The sequence below is a fragment of the Megascapheus bottae genome, chromosome 10 (genome assembly GCF_031878675.1).
Source record: "Megascapheus bottae isolate mThoBot1 chromosome 10, mThoBot2.hap1, whole genome shotgun sequence".
In the NCBI taxonomy this organism is placed as follows: Eukaryota; Metazoa; Chordata; class Mammalia; order Rodentia; family Geomyidae; genus Megascapheus; species Megascapheus bottae.
The window spans coordinates 31,004,026-31,020,818 of NC_143518.1; the positions used below are offsets into that span (position 1 = coordinate 31,004,026).

The window sequence follows — 16,793 nt, forward strand, 5'->3', positions numbered from 1 at the left end:
AGATGAATATAAACAGAGAGGTGAATGGGGAAACACCTGGGATATGCAGTTCAGTCTTGAGCGAAAGAAGCCCAGAGACAGTACCCAAGCCCAGAGTTCAAGCAACAGAGTTGGCAAAAAAAAAAGAAAAAAGGAAAAGAAAAGAAAAGAAAATGTTGGCTTGCCATAGCCCCAGTTCCAGAAGAGTATATTTAACTGCAGCATTGTCTAGTTATATGTGTAGAGGTCAATAAGGAGAGCTGAGAGGGCTCAGGGCTCACACCTCAGTCAAGGGAAGCAATCTAGGTTCCCTAGGGACTATGGTGAAATGGAGCCTCTCTTCCACAATGCTTTATCAAAAGTAGATCTCTGACTCCATTCTCCATATTCTTCCCTTCCAGGAACTCCTTTTCTTGTCAGCTCCCTTGGTGTATCTCTCTAAAGGTGATGACTTATTCTCCCAGACATTGAAAGTACTCTGGTGTAGTGGAGCATCTGAAAGATGTTGGATAGTGGTATATCCCCCACAATGATCTGTCTCCCCTTCATCAAATGTAATCGCTCCACTGTTGAGATCAGGTTCAAAGATCATCTCTTCCAGGAATCCAATTCCAATTCAAACTTCCTTCTTTGTTCATTTATTTACTCCATCATCTTGTAGCTATTATGTAGTTACGTTTCAGTTTCAAGTGTGCCATTTTCCACGGGTTGGAAGGTTGTTGCCACTGTGAGTTTATCCAAAACTGTGGTGCTACATAGGTTTAGTGGGTTAGAATTTTTAATATCTTAGAAACAGCAAATCTTATAGCACCTATAACCAAGCACATTAATGTTCATTAAATGCAAATAATAAATCGTCATACTTATGTAAAATACATAAAGATTATAATTAGTTTCTTATGTGTTCTGGTCAGGTTTCACCACAGAGAAGTTTAGAAATTCAAGAGTGAGGAGCTGAGCTATTAATAACAACCACCAGTACCAAACCTCTCTCTATGCCAGGCCTCTGTTTCTGCATGCATTATCCTGTAATCCAGTAATACTGCCATACGAACGAGTACTGCTTTCCACACATTATATATATGTGGAAGATGAGGTTCTAGAAGGCCAAAACCCTGGCCAATGAGGCCAAGAACAAGCCATGATAACTTCCGCTTTATGCTCAGTGACTGTACCATGTACACTTGAATGAGCTCCCATCCACGCCTACAATAACAGTGAGCCAGATACAGGTGGGATATAGGGCATTCCTAGCATTTCAGCTATTTGTAATGTGTAAGTTATACTTACCTTCCAAAAGACAATAAGAATCTAAAATGTTGATTCTATAATGTGAATATTATATCTCTGGGAGCCAGGATATGAGCAGGGTAGAAACCACCCACAGACATGACAGGTGGCAGTCCCCTGTCAAGAAGCATATGGGCTACACAGACCCTTCCTATATGCTCTTCAGCTTACACAGAACTAGTAGCCAACATTTTTCATTGTTCACTACTCTCTCTCTCTCTCTCTCTCTCTCTCTCTCTCTCTCTCTCTCTCTCTCTCTCTCTCTCTCTCTCTCTCTCTCCTACCTCTCTCCAAGCACGCACACTCTCACTCTCTCTCCAAGTAACTACATGTCTCCATTGTACAGTGTCTTCATTCCTTTTTGGTAGCAACTGGACACTTGAAAGACAGTTTTAAATAGAAAAATCTCTCTCTAATCAGCTACAGTTCCTTTACTCCTATACATTTGGATTCTGGGGGAATCATAATCAGAAAAATCAAGATGTGCCACTGGAGGAAGCAGGTCACAGCCAGCTGGGTTTCTATGGGCATCTTGGCTCTTTCCTTCCTCCCTCTCTACTTTCACTGTGTCATGATGTGAACAGCCACTGCTACACACTCACTCCACCATGATGCTCTGCCTCTCTCACAGGCCCTGAATATGAAGATTGATCCAACAGTAAAAAGCAAGGAAAAATAAAAATGAGAATACAGTAGATAATGAAAAATTATCATTGGACATTCCCACTTTCCAAGATGGTCTTCCAAAACCCAAGGTCTTCTGTGAGTATCCTCTCATAAGGCTTGGAAAAACATATCAGAGAAAACACATGAGAGCCTACCATGGAATTTGTGAAGAAAGACATGTCCCTTTTCCCACCTCACTGGAAAACTAGGTGTTTGCTAGTTGTCCTCTGAAAGCATTGTACAATAAAGCATCTGTCATTGGATCATCCTCTCCAAGCACTTAGTTCCTGAGAGAATCCATGACAATTTCTTGTTTGTTTATAGAACTCAGGGAAAACTTTTGCAGAAAAACCTGGACAACTGATTATGCTAAGGGCATTGTGACAAGTTGTCAAAGGTGTTGTGGACAAAAGGATCCTGAACAATCTTGTAAGCATCCCGACTTCATATCAGATGTATTATTAACTCTGAGATTGGTTTCCAAGCAAATATATATTCCTATAAATATAATAAAGCAAAGGATACAATGATTTTTTGTTAGTCTTCTGAAAATTTCCATTTTTTCCTGTTCAGCTGTTTCCTGGGCCCAGGAGAGAAAACTCATTGGGCCATGTGCCCTGGTGTCCTGGGAGAGGAGGTGCCTGCCAAGTCCACTTTCAGGGAGCCAGAAATGTAAAGCAGATCAAGGTAAATTGCATTGTTGTTTTGGTTTGGACCTGAGAGGCAAACATCCAATTTGAGATCAAACAAATGGATTCTGGGCCTGAGTAAGCAGATTAAGTAGGATTCACTCTGGAGCAGTCTGAAAATTAGAAATAAGCACTAGCAAAATCCTGTTTATACTTTCTGGGCAGAAACAGAGTGGGGGGGACCCTTCAACGCCAGACACTACGTGTTACATTTTGAAAAGTACAGTCACAGGCTTAGGCAGTCAGGAAGGGTCTTACCTAATTCTGACTTGAATGAAGATAAACAGAACTTAAATTGACAGCACCAATAATTTCAAGGTATTAGCAGCTGACATTTGTTAGGTACTTCCTGTGTACTTAATACTCTTCGAAGTATTTAGAATCGCACAATATGTCCTCACTACTTGCATGCATAAGATCTTTCAGTAGAGTTAGCAATACTCACTCAATAATGGGTCACTCCACAAAAGCTGCAGTCTGTGATTCTTCGATCACACCATGTTCTCCCTCCCTACAGCTACTCATACCTTCTTCTTTACAGAATTTCATATTGCTTACAAATCGACAACTCAAAGAAAAAAGAGACCCTCCTTCAGACCTAGGAGATGAATTATGATTGGTCTGAGCCACAAAGACAATTTTGTTTCTCTTTTTACTAGGGATTGGTAGACACCTGATACAGACCTAGCCAATAAGAAGTAGCAAAATTGCACTGGGTAATGATAGCTGAGGAAATATTAACTCCATGACCAAAAAGACAATCAAAGACATAGTGAGATAGTTTGCTGTATGTCTCCTTTTTATGTTTTTAATGCCAGTATGCAAACCACAATGCTTGGTGTTGAGGTACTGCTTTATGCTGATCAGTTATCAGTCTATGGACACAAAAGGCTTCTATGATAAGGATGGTGGAACAGAAAGGTTTTGTGTGCTTTTAAAAATAATCCTGGATCTCTAAGTACAAATCCAGGTAACAGTCATTTTCTTACTCCCTAGATTAATTTGGATCTTTCGTGCTTAAGTCATTCTTAGGCATTATGACACCTTCATCCAAATGGGTCTGAATATGCTTTTGTCAATGCGTAGATGTATGTTAAGACTACATGTGGTTCATCTTCTATTTCCATTGGCTTGTGTCTATTTGAATAAAACAGACACAGTGTACAGCTGTTTGAGACAGATGTAGTGTCATTTCCCAAGCCCCTAACCCAAATCTTGCTAAATGGGAACAGTGACTCAACAGAAAACAAATAAAATATATCCTCAGGAACCTCGTTAATAAAATAAGCAATTTAAGCCAGATGATCCCTTTGTATACCTCAATGCTTGCATTAAAAAAAACAGTGTAAAGGCAATGTACAGAGGGGTTACAGTTACATGATTCGGGTAATGAGTACATTTCTTTTCGAACAATATAAGCCCCTTCCTCATTCTCTCCAAGTTTTTCCCTTCCCAACTTCCCTCTCCCCAGACTTGTATAGTTAACTTCCAACATAGTGTGTCTAGTGGGTTTCACTGCCAAATTGGTTCACTCTTTGTCCACCATTCTGCAGCACTGACATCTTAAGCTTAGTCTCGTAAAATTGTTTTAAGCTCTAATAATTTCTAGCAATGTTCTATAAATAGTGATCACATATTTACTTAATAACGTAGTTTTTCCATTTGCAGGACTCACTAATTGTGGAAAGTGAAATCAGATTGTCTTAAATCTTTTCTGGTTAAGAGCACTTAAACCTGGCTGGATTTTTAAATGCATGGTTCTAATACAGACTTCTATTCAAGTTTCTATGCCAGGTACCTGGCAATGTCTTGATCATGCAGGAGATGTCCTGAAGCATATAAATGATTAACTTCTTATATTTCCTGGCTTAGTTCAATGCCTGGTATACAGTAAGCATTTGATAATTGCTGTTAAGCCAGTAATCGCCACCTTTTCTTTATCATCTACTATTGAACATCTTTTAAAATAAGGTTTCTGAAACCCACACAACCTTGCAAGAGCAATATTTTCACATTTGTATCCTGAATAAATCCAGCTTCCCCATCAGTCTCAATATAGTTCCACATTCAAAATGAACAGAAATCCAAGCACAACATCATGGAGAACTTAGGCAGGGTAGGCCTTTACTGAAGTCTTCAAAGAGAAAATAAAGGACAATTACATCACAAAACACACAGCACCAACTTCCTACCTATTTCTCTTCCTAACATCTTCCCCCAGAATCACAGAGATTCTCAATGTTTCATATTTTCCAAGCTACTGGACCAACTTCTCTTCACCCTTTTGGCTCTGTTCTCTCTTTTGGGAAGGTGCTTCTTATGCTTTGTAACCTAAATTAGTTGGAAAGCTCAACCTCTTCAATATTCTACAAGTCATCTTTTACAAGTATTGATTACACCAGCATCTACATGCAGTCACAGCCAGGTTTGTTTTATTTTCTCATAAAACTATGCAACGCATCTGCAGTGTTCTGCTTTTGCAAAGTTTCTATCTTCATAGTTAAATGTGTATCAAGTACAAGTTTTCTCTTAATCCACTGAGTAGCATCTCAAAAATGCAGATATCTCTCTCTACTCCAATCCCTCTGAATCTGAGAATTCTAGGTTGAAATCCAAGGTTCTACATTTTTAACAAGCTTTCAGATAACTCTGAGGCATAGTCTGGTTTTTGAAGCACTGCTTTAAACCACAAAGGCTTTAGAATTGAGCTACAGAAGACCTCATGCTCATGGAAACAGGACTGTTCTGCTATTTTAGTTTGATCTTCCCTATAATATGGTATCCAGACACACAGGCAAGCCTTGACCTCTGAACCTCAGGACTCAAACATGAAAATATGTTAGTGGTGCTGGGTTTTACTGAAAATGCATTCCCTAGAGAAATAGTGACTGAAATTCCCAACAGGACTAGGACAGTGTCCTAGGGCCTTACATCTTTCTTACTGCTCTATACTGAGGCTGTCAGGAATGTTTCTCTCTGACTCCCATCCTTTCTCAGGAGCTGGAGGCAGGGGAGGGGAACAGATATTGATAAGACAGAGATCTTTGGTAGCTACTGGGAAAGAAGGCAGAAAAGTTGTATTTTGCAAAGCTTCTAGAAAGTGGTCTCCAGTGAGATCTGGGCCCAAAAGTTTTGTAGGTAGAGTTCCTGCAGTGAGTGGCTTCTTTTCCTGTGTTTGGATCTGTCTGAGAAGGAGACGGTATCTGTCATCTTCTGTATCCTGAAGTACCCTGAGCAAGGTTACTCCGAATGGCAGAAATAGTCAGGAATCCCATCTAAGAGAGAAGAATGGGCCTGTTCTAAGGACAAACCCTGACCAAACAAGGGTTCACTACTGGAGATGCCTTCCTCAAAACTCAGTCCTTGGAAAGACTTCAGCATTTACACACTCCATCTTAGATTCCGCCAAGGATATTAGCCACCAGAGGTAGAGCGGGAGAACTCTGGGATCCTTAGGCAAATTCTCGGCTTCCCATCAGTCTCAATATCGTTCCCCATCCAAAAAGAACAGAAACGCAAGCCCAACATCATGGAGAACTTAGGCCTTTACTGAAATCTTAGAAGAGAAAGCAAAGGACAATTACATCACAAAACACACAGCACCGACTTCTTACCTATTTCTCTTCCTAATATCTTCCCCCAGAATCACAGAGATTCTCAAGGTTTCTGAAGCCAAATGCTGAAGCCAATTTTATCATGAAGACTAGTGGGGTTTTTTGTTGTTGTTGTTTTTGAAACACCGTTGAATTGAATGATTAGTAGCAATTCTCTGTCAGCAGGCATTATTCCACATCTACTGATACCCCAGGCCTCGAGAACATGTGGGCAAGTATGAGTTAATCTTTTGGCAGAGCACAGAGTTCCAGAAATCAGAACATAGAATCAGACAACCATAAATGTCTTTATGAGTCTTCTGAAACAGAAAAATTTGAATACAAAACTACAAATTAAAAAAAAAACAGACATTGCTTACTCAGAATAAGGCTGGAAAGGTCAGTTGAGTCAATGACCAAAACAGTCAATTAGGCATGAACCTGTACAGTATGAGTTCTGAGCTAACATAAAACATGAGCTGTTATTGGCTCAAGGGAAGAAGGTTTTTGTCTCTTCCTTTGGGGATATCCACAGAACACTAGCAAGTCAGATCCCTCAGGGGTCCCATTCAGGAAAGAGGGGAGGGACAGCTGCATTACAGAGACTTACAGAGGTAACTTGGTTTACCTTGTGCTTCCTTATTGCTCACACTTCCACGTATAACCCTACTGCCCTCACCTTGCATGCACATATTCTTTTTGCTTATGTTTTACTTCAATCTTGTTTGAAGGGGCTGAAGTTATTCCTTTCCAGTGTTGGTTTGCAGGGTTAGTTTATGCAGTAGAATCCTTTCAACACAACAAACTGTCCTATGAGACCAATATTTTAAATATAGAGAGACCACTGGGTTTCTCCAGCCCCAGCACCCTTACCAGCTTCCACAAGCTATCCTAAAATACCAATCAGCATCAATTTTTGTGTCTGGGACAGAGACTGCAAATCATCTTCCCCAAATCTCTTTCTTCTTCTTTCTTCAAGTGACAGTATTCTAATTAGGGTGGAGTAAAAATTAGCCAAAAGATTACATTTTTAGTATGTCTTGCTGCTAGCCAAAGCTAGTTCTGTGACCAAGTCTGGTCAATGATATATAGGTAGAAATTTTAAATGGGATTCACAGGTGAGTATAGGGGCAACATGCCTGTAATCCTAGCACTCAGGAGGTTAAGGTGAGGAAGAATCTTAAGTTCAAAGCAAACTTGGGCTACCTCGCAAGAGCTTATTTCAAGAAAAGGACAGAGGATCACCTGAAAGATTCCTTAAGACTAGAAGATGAATGTTTTCTATCAATTCTCCCTCCTCTCTGTTGTCTAGAGATTAAGCTGTCATCTTGAAGATGGAGTCTGTGCAGTGGCAGGGAAGAAAAGATGACCAAAAAACCTCATGGCATTATTATTCTGCACTGCTTTCCTCTGGTATTCTTTTAGATAAGAGAAGAAGACCTGCAGTTTGGAGCCATATTGTTTTGGTGTTTCTGTAATACACATCCATGGAGAATCTATCTGTAAATTTTCCAGTGAAATTTTCCACCATGTGTCTTTTCTTGTTACGTTCAGAAAGGAAAAACTAGGATAAAAACATTGAACCATTATAGATTAAATCTGTATGTACACACGTGAAATGCAATAGTGATCCACTTAACAATTAGCATATACTAAAAGAACTGAGTGAAAAAAATGTAAAATAGGTCCTAAATGGAGTGGAGACAACACGGACAGCAGAGAGGGTACAAGGGGATGAATATGGCCAAAATACTCTGTGTCTATATGTGAAAATGGTACAATAAATTTGGTTGAGATTGGTTTGGAGAGGAGTGAGAGGAGAGCAACACAAGAGGGTGGTGATAAAGGAATATTGTGTGCATATGAAGACATTTCAAAATGAAATTCCCTTGTAGGCTAGTAGGTACTAATAAAAATGTAGGGGAAAGTTATATTACTGCCTAACATTTACTGAGGCTACTAAGCATTTGTACAAACATTATCTGCTTGAAATTTAAAGCAGCCATATGAGGTAAGTAATACCAAGGATAGTGTTCAGAGCAAGAAACTGAGGCAGAGATGAATTGACCTTATAAAGTTATTTAGTTGGCTAGTTGGAAAAACAACATTTGAGACCATGCTGCTTCTTTATACACCATTCCCCAGATGTAAGCAGGTTGAAAATCTAAGCAAAACAAGGCTGTCAGTAACAAGGATTTCTTTCTTTCTTTCTTTTTTTCTTTCTTTCTTTCATTCGTTCTTTCTTTTTTGTGGGTCATGGGGCTTGAACTCAGCCTGGGCGCTGTCCCTGAGCTCTTCAGTTCAAGGCTACCACCCTACCCTTGAGCCAAGCCCCATTTCCCATTTTCTAGAGGTTAGCTGCAGATAGGAGTCTCAGGTCCTTTTGTATCCGGGCTGGCTTTGAACCTTGATCCTCAGATCTCAGCCTTCTAAGGAGGCATGAGCCAATGTGCCCGGCAGTAATAGGATTTTAATATTAATTTATAGTAAAGAAAACTTAAGCAGAGTCTACCTTCTCCTAAGAAGATTTGAAGTAGGTCCTCTTTCATGAACTAAACTTAAGATGGGAGACAGCTCTTGGGTACAAATTCTTACTCTTCTTCTTTCTAGACATTTGATCTTGGACAAAATTATTCTCAGATCCTGTGAGGGTGCCTTGCAGTTACACGGATTGTGTGTGTGTGTGTGTGTGTGTGTGTGTGTGTGTGTGTGTGTGCACATGTGCAAGAGAGAAATAATGCATACAGACTTTAACAACACAGCTCCTGCAGTGGGAAGGCAGGTAAGCCAGTATCAAATTGCTAATGCAAAGCAACAGGAAATAGGAGTAAAAAAAGTAATCTGGAGGCAATCTATTTTCTTTAAAAAAATGAAAATAGCTTTTCAGAGATAGGGCATAGAAGAGTAAGAAGTTCTTGATAGTTTCATGCATGCCAATTATCTGAACAGTATACCACACTTCGGTCTCCATTTTATTATCTGTAAAATGTGAACAACAGTATCTTTTACACAGAATCATTGGTAGAAAGAAATGATCTCATACAAGATACTATCTTTATATTCTTTAGCCTCCATTAGCCCTTGCTATTTCTTAATTTTTCCAAATGAAGTAACTTCCCTATTCTAATTTCAAATGATTACTTGGAACTCATTCATGTTTTGGAATCACAATGGAGATGGCTCAGAAATGCTAGCTAAAATAAAAGTGAGCACTAGAGAAAAAATAGCAAACCCATAATAAAAATAAAATGTAGTCATATATAATATGACAAAATAAATATAATATAATAAATATAGTACAATATATAAAAATAATATAATAAAACAAAAGGAAAGCAATAATTCCTAAAACCATGAAGACTGTTGGGAGAAAAGATCAAAATTAAGTCAAAGGACATAATTAACAGAAAGAAAAAACTACCTACAAAATGGGAGAACACTTCTGTAAGTCATGTATCATCAGGGTCTGATTGATATTCAGAATATATAAAGAGCTTACTGCTGAGCCATCCTGGCTAACACATATAATCCTAGCTACTCAGGAGGTTGAGAGAGGAGGGTTGTGATTCAAAAATATTTAGACAGGAAAGTCTGTTACATTCTTTTTTTTTTAAAGTTGTTTTCTTTTTTTTTATTGTGATTAATAGAAGGGATACATTATATTCACCAGATAGAAGGTGCATAACTTCACAAACATTGATACCCTTTCTCATGATATGGTCCCCATTTCCCTCCCACCCTCCCCTCGCTTATCTTGATTTTCCCCTTTCAAATAACCAATTAAGCACATATAAAATATATCAGATAACAAGGTGAAATATTATAACAATATGGGATAACCAAGGGATGACAAAAGAGATGAGCGATAACATAGTACATTAAGGACCACAGTCACTCAATATATGGCTTTTCTTTCCTGATCCTGGAGGTCCTTACATTTAGTGTCATACTATTTGGCCTAATGTCTCTAGATTTTGTTCTATTGTAAATGACTGCTAGAAGAGCCCAAGGTTTCTACTGATTATGACAAATGAGTGAGACTATTGGGCCTATGTTCCTTTGAGTCTGGCTTTCTTCACTTAATATGATTTTTTTCTAAATCTTTCCATTTCCTTACAAATGGGTTGATGTCGTTCTTTCTGATGATATGAGTCTTTTGATAGGTCAAAGGGAGACAAAATAGAATTTTTTTAAAGTAATGTGTTCATTCCATTTGATTTAGGTGACAACATGGCGAAATATTTCTAGATTTTTATTAAAAAGCATGAGCTACATTTTTGTAGCATAAATAAACATGGTTGGGCTGGGAGCATAGCCTAGTGGTAGCATGCATGAAGCCCTGGGTCAATTCCTCGGCACCACACACACACACAAAAAGCCGGAAATATCCCCCTGTCTCAAGTGGCAGAGCACTTGCCTTAAGAAAAAATTTCCAAGGACAATGTCCAGGCCCTGAGTTCAATCCCCAGGACTGGCAATAAATAAATAAATAGGTTGTTTGACATTTGTAAATCTTGTGAGTTTCACAAGTTTTCTTGAAATTCTAAGACCAAATCAATTGCTGAGAATTTCTTGGCATGTCTAGCTAAATAAAAATGATGCCATGAAGTTAAATTGGTTTTACCTTTGTTTCTACTATAAACTTAAAGTAGATAATTTCTGCATCATTTTCATCAAATACTCTGTTTTTAGGTGTCAAAAAGCTGTCAAATTATGCATAATTGATAACCTAATGTCTAGACTATTTTTAAGCTTCTGTAAGATAATCATTTCATTTCCCTTCCTTTTCTAGAAATGAAAAATTTTCTTCTGTATGCAAGGCAGTCTGAAATCCGTGGATTTCAGTAGTCTGTTATATTCTTATGTTCAATTAGCAACTAGAAAACTGGAAGTGGAACTGTGGCTCAAAATGGTAGAGCACTAGCCTTGAGCAAAAGAGCTCAGGTTCAGTGCTCAGGCTCTGAGTTCAAGCCCCACATCTGACAAAAAGGAAAAAAAAACTTAGCAGCAACAAAATCCAAATAACTCAATTTAAAATGGCCAATGGTCTTAAATTGACTCTTCTCCAAAGAATATGCACAAATAGCCAATAGACATTTTTTTTAAAAAATGTTTGGCACCGTTAATCACAAGAGAAATTCAAAATCAAAGCCATTTTGCCACAAGCCCATTAGAATGGCAACTGTCAAATACAAAGAAAATTTGGAGGACTTGGAAACTTTCTGCACTGTTTGCCAGGGGAAATAGTATGGTAATTCTTTAAAAATAAAAAATAGAATTACCTTACCATAAACAGTTTCAATGTTTCATATATTTTCAAAAGTTGGAACCAGTTACTCAAATAAATATTTGTTCAAGCATGTTCATAATAGCATTAGTCATAATAATTAAATTATGTAAACAACCCACATGTCCATCTAGAGATGAATGGTTAATCCAAGTGTGGTCTATGTGTACCATGGAATATTAATCAGCCCATAAAAATGAAGGAATGCTACAACATGGGTGAACCTGAGAACACACTTAACTGAAATAATGAATATTGGATGGTTTGCATGTAGTTTCCAGAAGAGATACCAGAAACAGAATGATGGGCATGGGCTTAAGGGAAAGAAGGAAAAAGCAATTGTTATTCAGTGGTAATAAAGTTTCAGTTTTGTAACTTGGGAAGGGTCTACAAATAGTTACCAACTCTTAATAAACATACTTAGTTCCATGGAACTGAATGTTTTTAAACATTTGAGATAGTAGCTTTCATGTTGCGTATTGCATTGAAAAGCATTTTTTTAAATCTGTTAAGAAGAGGCAAGTGAAAGAGACCAGTAGAGGAATGAGCAAGTGACAGGAAGCTGGGGACATTATACCGGTGACAACAACTTCTATAAAAGTTGTGCTCCAAATTAAAATGGCCAGTGTCTGAATGCTCTCATCTGAATGGAATGCTGGCATGGTGAAAGACTGCGTAATCAGGAGTAAGTGGCAATGACGTCTCATTGGAAGCAAAAGGTCGTCTGGGTCACATCAGAGGCTGGGACTGGATCTGGCCTCATTTAACAAACTCATTAATGACTTAGAAGAAGGCGGAAACAGCCCCTGTTAATAAAATTTGCAAAGATGTGTTGGCAGTGCCCTGGATTTGACCATTATGGCATAAGCATCACTGAGATGGAGAGAGATTTTTCTACTAGGTAGTTAATTGGATTAAACCCATGACTTCCTGGGATAAGAACACTTGCTCACTTCCAATTCTTGTCTCCAAACCACAAAGCAAATTCTGAAATGTGTCTTGTCAGAAGCCAGTGGAAAAATAGTGATTGTCTCAGAACAATATGCTTTTGCCCTTTGACTTAAGTAGAAAACAATGGCATCAAAACATAAATAAGCTATAAGAACTGATAAGTGTGAGACAGAGTGTTTTCACCCACAGAAAAAAGTCTGGTCTAGGTAATCACAAAACCTAAATATATAAAGATTGTAAAGTCTGATTAGGATTTTGTTATTCTCTCCATTGCTTAAGGTCTGTCAGAGGCTCCCCAGGGTTCTAAGGGTCTCAAACCCCTCAGACAGTCCTGCCTATCCCTTCAGTGTTCTCTTGCACTTCTCTCTTATGTCATGCAATGGTCCTGTTCTGTTTTGCTGCCCAGCAATGATTCTTCTTTTTTTCTTTTCTTTTATTGTCGGGGTAATGTATAGAGGGGTTACAGTTACATTCATCAGGTAAGAGGCACATTATTTCTCACATATTGTTACCCCTTCTCATGTTTTTGTCCCTGTTTCCTTCCCCCCACTCCCTCCCAATCATCTTGTTTTTCCCCATTCCCTTCCCACAGCATTCCCTTCCCACATTTTTTCTTGACAGACTCACCCCTTTCCCAATCTGAATCCAACACTCCATCCTCAGCTACTGTGCAAGGCCAGGCATAGACAGAGAATTCAAGTAGTTCCAAGAAGGTAGCACTGATATGTTGAGACTTTACTGCCCAGAGACTGGGAAAGCCAGAACAGTGAAGCTGAGGGTGTGATCTGGAAGTAGTTGTGTCAGCCCATCTCCCCTCCCTCACTTCAGCCATGGCAATAGTGTTAGGAGCTGCAGAAGAAAGAAAGTAGAAGTGAGATGAGAAAGGTCTTTGACAATCAAAGACCTGGATATACTGCTATGTTGGGAACGTGCAGTGTTCTATTATCGCCCAACGTGACTATGGCCCTTACCAATGTCCCACCAGGAGAATTATTCTCCCTGCTCCAAATAGCCCTGGTGTCATGGCAAATCCAACAAATGTACTATACTTAGACACTCCCTGCCATGGTTGTCTCATTAGCACTGATGTATCCACTCCAGGGACTTTGTATCTTGAGTAACAAGTATGGGAACATTAAAGCCATACAAAGCCTGAAGGACATGTATCCAGTAGTGTAACGCTCAGCAGGATCTTCCTACTGCTTGATGAGTCCTGGCGCTAATTCCTGGTGCTCAAGGAATACCTTGAATCTTGTCCACTTCCAAGCTTAGCCCTGTGTGCTTGTCTTTACTCATAGGCCCTTTCAATATCATTCAGATAAAAATCTTCTTTATCTAAATTATCAGAGTCAAAGGCTGTGTTTTTAATGCAGGAATTTGGAATCAGTTCCTGAGATCTAATCAATTGATTCATGGCAATTATTCATGCTTGCAGTCATTAGTTCTAAATACAGTTGATGAAGCTTCATTATGGCCTCATGAGGGGTGCCAGGAGCAGTGTGTATAAAAACAAACATGACTCCAGCACATGTGAGGAGTCAGGGAAATAATCTAGACTAGAACACATCAAATGAAAATTGAGGTGTGTGAGCCATGGGAGAGAGCTTCCGGAAAATGATGATTTGAGCTCATTTCTTCCCCTGTAGTCACAGTTTCAGTCTTTCTGCCATTCCCAATTCTAACAGTTTTGGGGGCACAAGCACAGCAGACTCAAATGAAGACCTGGATACTGGGGAATATGAGAACATTTTCTCCCCAATGTATAGAAGCCCAGGAAGTCAGAGGGAGAACTGCAAAGCAGAGTCTTTCAACCAAGTTTCTGGCCCTAAGGGATGCAGAGGAAGGGATCTGTAGACTGAGATTTTTCCTGCGCCAAGGCTCGAAGAGTACTGGGGAGCAAGGAAGCATCTTCAAAGAGCCTCTCTATTCCTTAGCCCACCGAGAGAAAGATGCTGGTTGCCTTCTACCACTTTTGAAGTTGCTGCTACATCAAAGACTTGATCAGGCCTAGACCTCCTAGAGCCGCAATGTCTTTCTCTTCCAGGCAGAGGTAGAAATATCCATTGGAAAGGACTGGTCACCTGCACAATGAAACAGAGCAGCTGATTAATCCCAACTCTTTTTCCAGGAGTGATTCATCCATGTCTGTAGTCCCAGCTATTTGAAAGGCTGAGGCAAGAGGCTCAGTTGAGCCCACAAGTTTGAGGCCTGCCTGAGCAACAGAGTAAGATCCCCCATCTCACACACACACAAAAAAGAATAGCCAGGCATGGTGGCTCACTTCTGTAATCTGAGCTACTCAGGAGGCTGAGATCTGAGGATCGCGGTTCAAAGCCAGCCCAGGCACTAAAGTCCATGAGACTCTTATCTCCAAATTAACCACTAAAAAACCAGAAGTGGTGCTGTGGCTCAAGGATAGGGCAGTAGCCTTGAGCTGGAGGTTAGGGACAGTGCCCAGGCCCAGAGTTCAAGCCCCATGACAAAAAAAAATTATAGTGTTTTAAATATAAAAATCATAAGTATACTTAAGAAGATATATATATATAACAACTATGGCAAAATAGCCTTTGGTATCTTTTTAAAACAATTTTATTCTTTTATTTTTTATTGTCGGGGTAATGTATAGAGGGGTTACAGCTACATTCACCAGGTAGTAGATGCATTACTTCTCACACATTGATACCCCTTCTTATGTTTTTGTTCCCATTTCCCTCTTCCCACCCCCTCCCAATCATCTTGTTTTCCTCCCTTCCCTTTTCTATTTCAAATAAACAAATTTATATACAATATACCAGGTAACAAAGTCAGATACAGTTACAATATGAGATTAACCATAAGGGCAAAAAATGAGAAGAGAAATAACATAGTACATTAAGAATAACAATCATACAAGAAGCCTTTTGTATCTTAAAAACATTTTTTTAACTCAGGACAAAGAAGTTTATTGTTGGGCCGGGAGTTTGGCCTAGTGGTTAAAGTGCTTGCCTAGCATGCACGAAGACCCGGGTTTGATTCCTTGGTACCACATACATAGAAAAAAGCTGGAAGTGGTGCTGAGGCTAAAGTGGTAGAGCTCTAGCCTTGAGAAAGTCCAAGGACAGTGCTCAGGCGCTGAGCTCAAGCCCAGGACTGGCAAAAAAAAAAAAGTTTTTTGTTAGAGCAAACGTTTTGTCTGCATAAGCTCAAACCTGGGGACTTATGCATACAATGATAAAATGGAGAGGAAGGAAGGGGTTGGGAGGAAAGAAAGAGAAAGAAGAGGAAGAAGAGGAGGGGAAGGAAGGAAGGAAGAGACTCAACTGAAAGAAGAGGAATCAAAGTAGAAAAATCATTGTTCAGATTCATATTAAAGGCCCTGATATCCAAATATAAGAGATAGTTTAAACCCACAAGAAAAAAATATCAAGACATAGTAATTATGAAGAAAAATTTAAAGTATTTAGAGACTATATTCAGAATTGGCATGTAAACTACAGGCACTTGAAGAGGGAAAAAAGGATGGTTATAAAAAAAATAAGGCTCCTTTGAGTTCTGACCAAACTGAAGAGAAAAGTCACACCACGGAATGTCTTAGTAGCATCCCAAATTGGGTGAAAGAAAAGGCGGGCAAGCATTTCAATAAAAAGGTCAGAAGTTCTACAAGGGGAGGAATAAGCAGGCTAACATCAGATGTCTTTACTGCAGTGTTAAAAGATGACAAACAGTAAAACTATATCTACAGATTTGTAAGACTTTGGTCAAGATCCTATCCAATCTAAATTGCTTGCTACTTAGTGAAAATGCATGGAAACATGCCATAAAGCACAGAATTTATTCCATCTTAGGAAAAGAATCTACAAAGTAATTCCTTATGCAAAAAAATAAAGTTGTACCCCTACATAATACCATATAAAAATTGACTCCAGGGTGGAGATTCAGACCAACTCAGGCAAAAAAGACTCTGTTCAAATAGTGTAATTCCTTAGAAAGGCAAAATTAAAACTCAGACAAATAAAACACCAGGAAGGAGGTACTCAGTGGAGTGGAATGGGTCAAGAGGAGAAGCGAGGGAGAATGCAGTCAAGAATCCTATGTGTCAGGCGGGGCACAGTGGCTGGTACCTGTAATCCTAGCTACTCAGGAGGCTGAGATCTGAAGATCATGGTTCAAATCCAGCCTGGGCTGGACTCTTATCTCCAATGAACCATTAGAAAATGAGAAGTGAGGCTTGGCTCAAGGGTAGGACAATACCCAGGTCGAGTTCAAACCTCATGACCAACGAAGGAGGAGGAGGAGGAGGAGGAGGAGGAGGAGGAGGAGGAGGAGGAGGAGGAGGAGGAGGAGGAGGAGGAGGAGAAT

At 39.4% G+C, this 16,793-nt stretch overlaps 1 long non-coding RNA gene across 1 annotated transcript; it reads left to right on the forward strand.

The window, feature by feature from the left end:
* The first annotated feature begins 1,904 nt into the window (after positions 1-1,904).
* Positions 1,905-7,664, forward strand: LOC150057851 (uncharacterized). The gene is made up of 3 exons (XR_016536790.1): positions 1,905-2,031; positions 2,509-2,622; positions 7,530-7,664. It is a non-coding gene; the product is annotated as an uncharacterized LOC150057851 (long non-coding RNA).
* Positions 7,665-16,793: the final 9,129 nt, after the last annotated feature.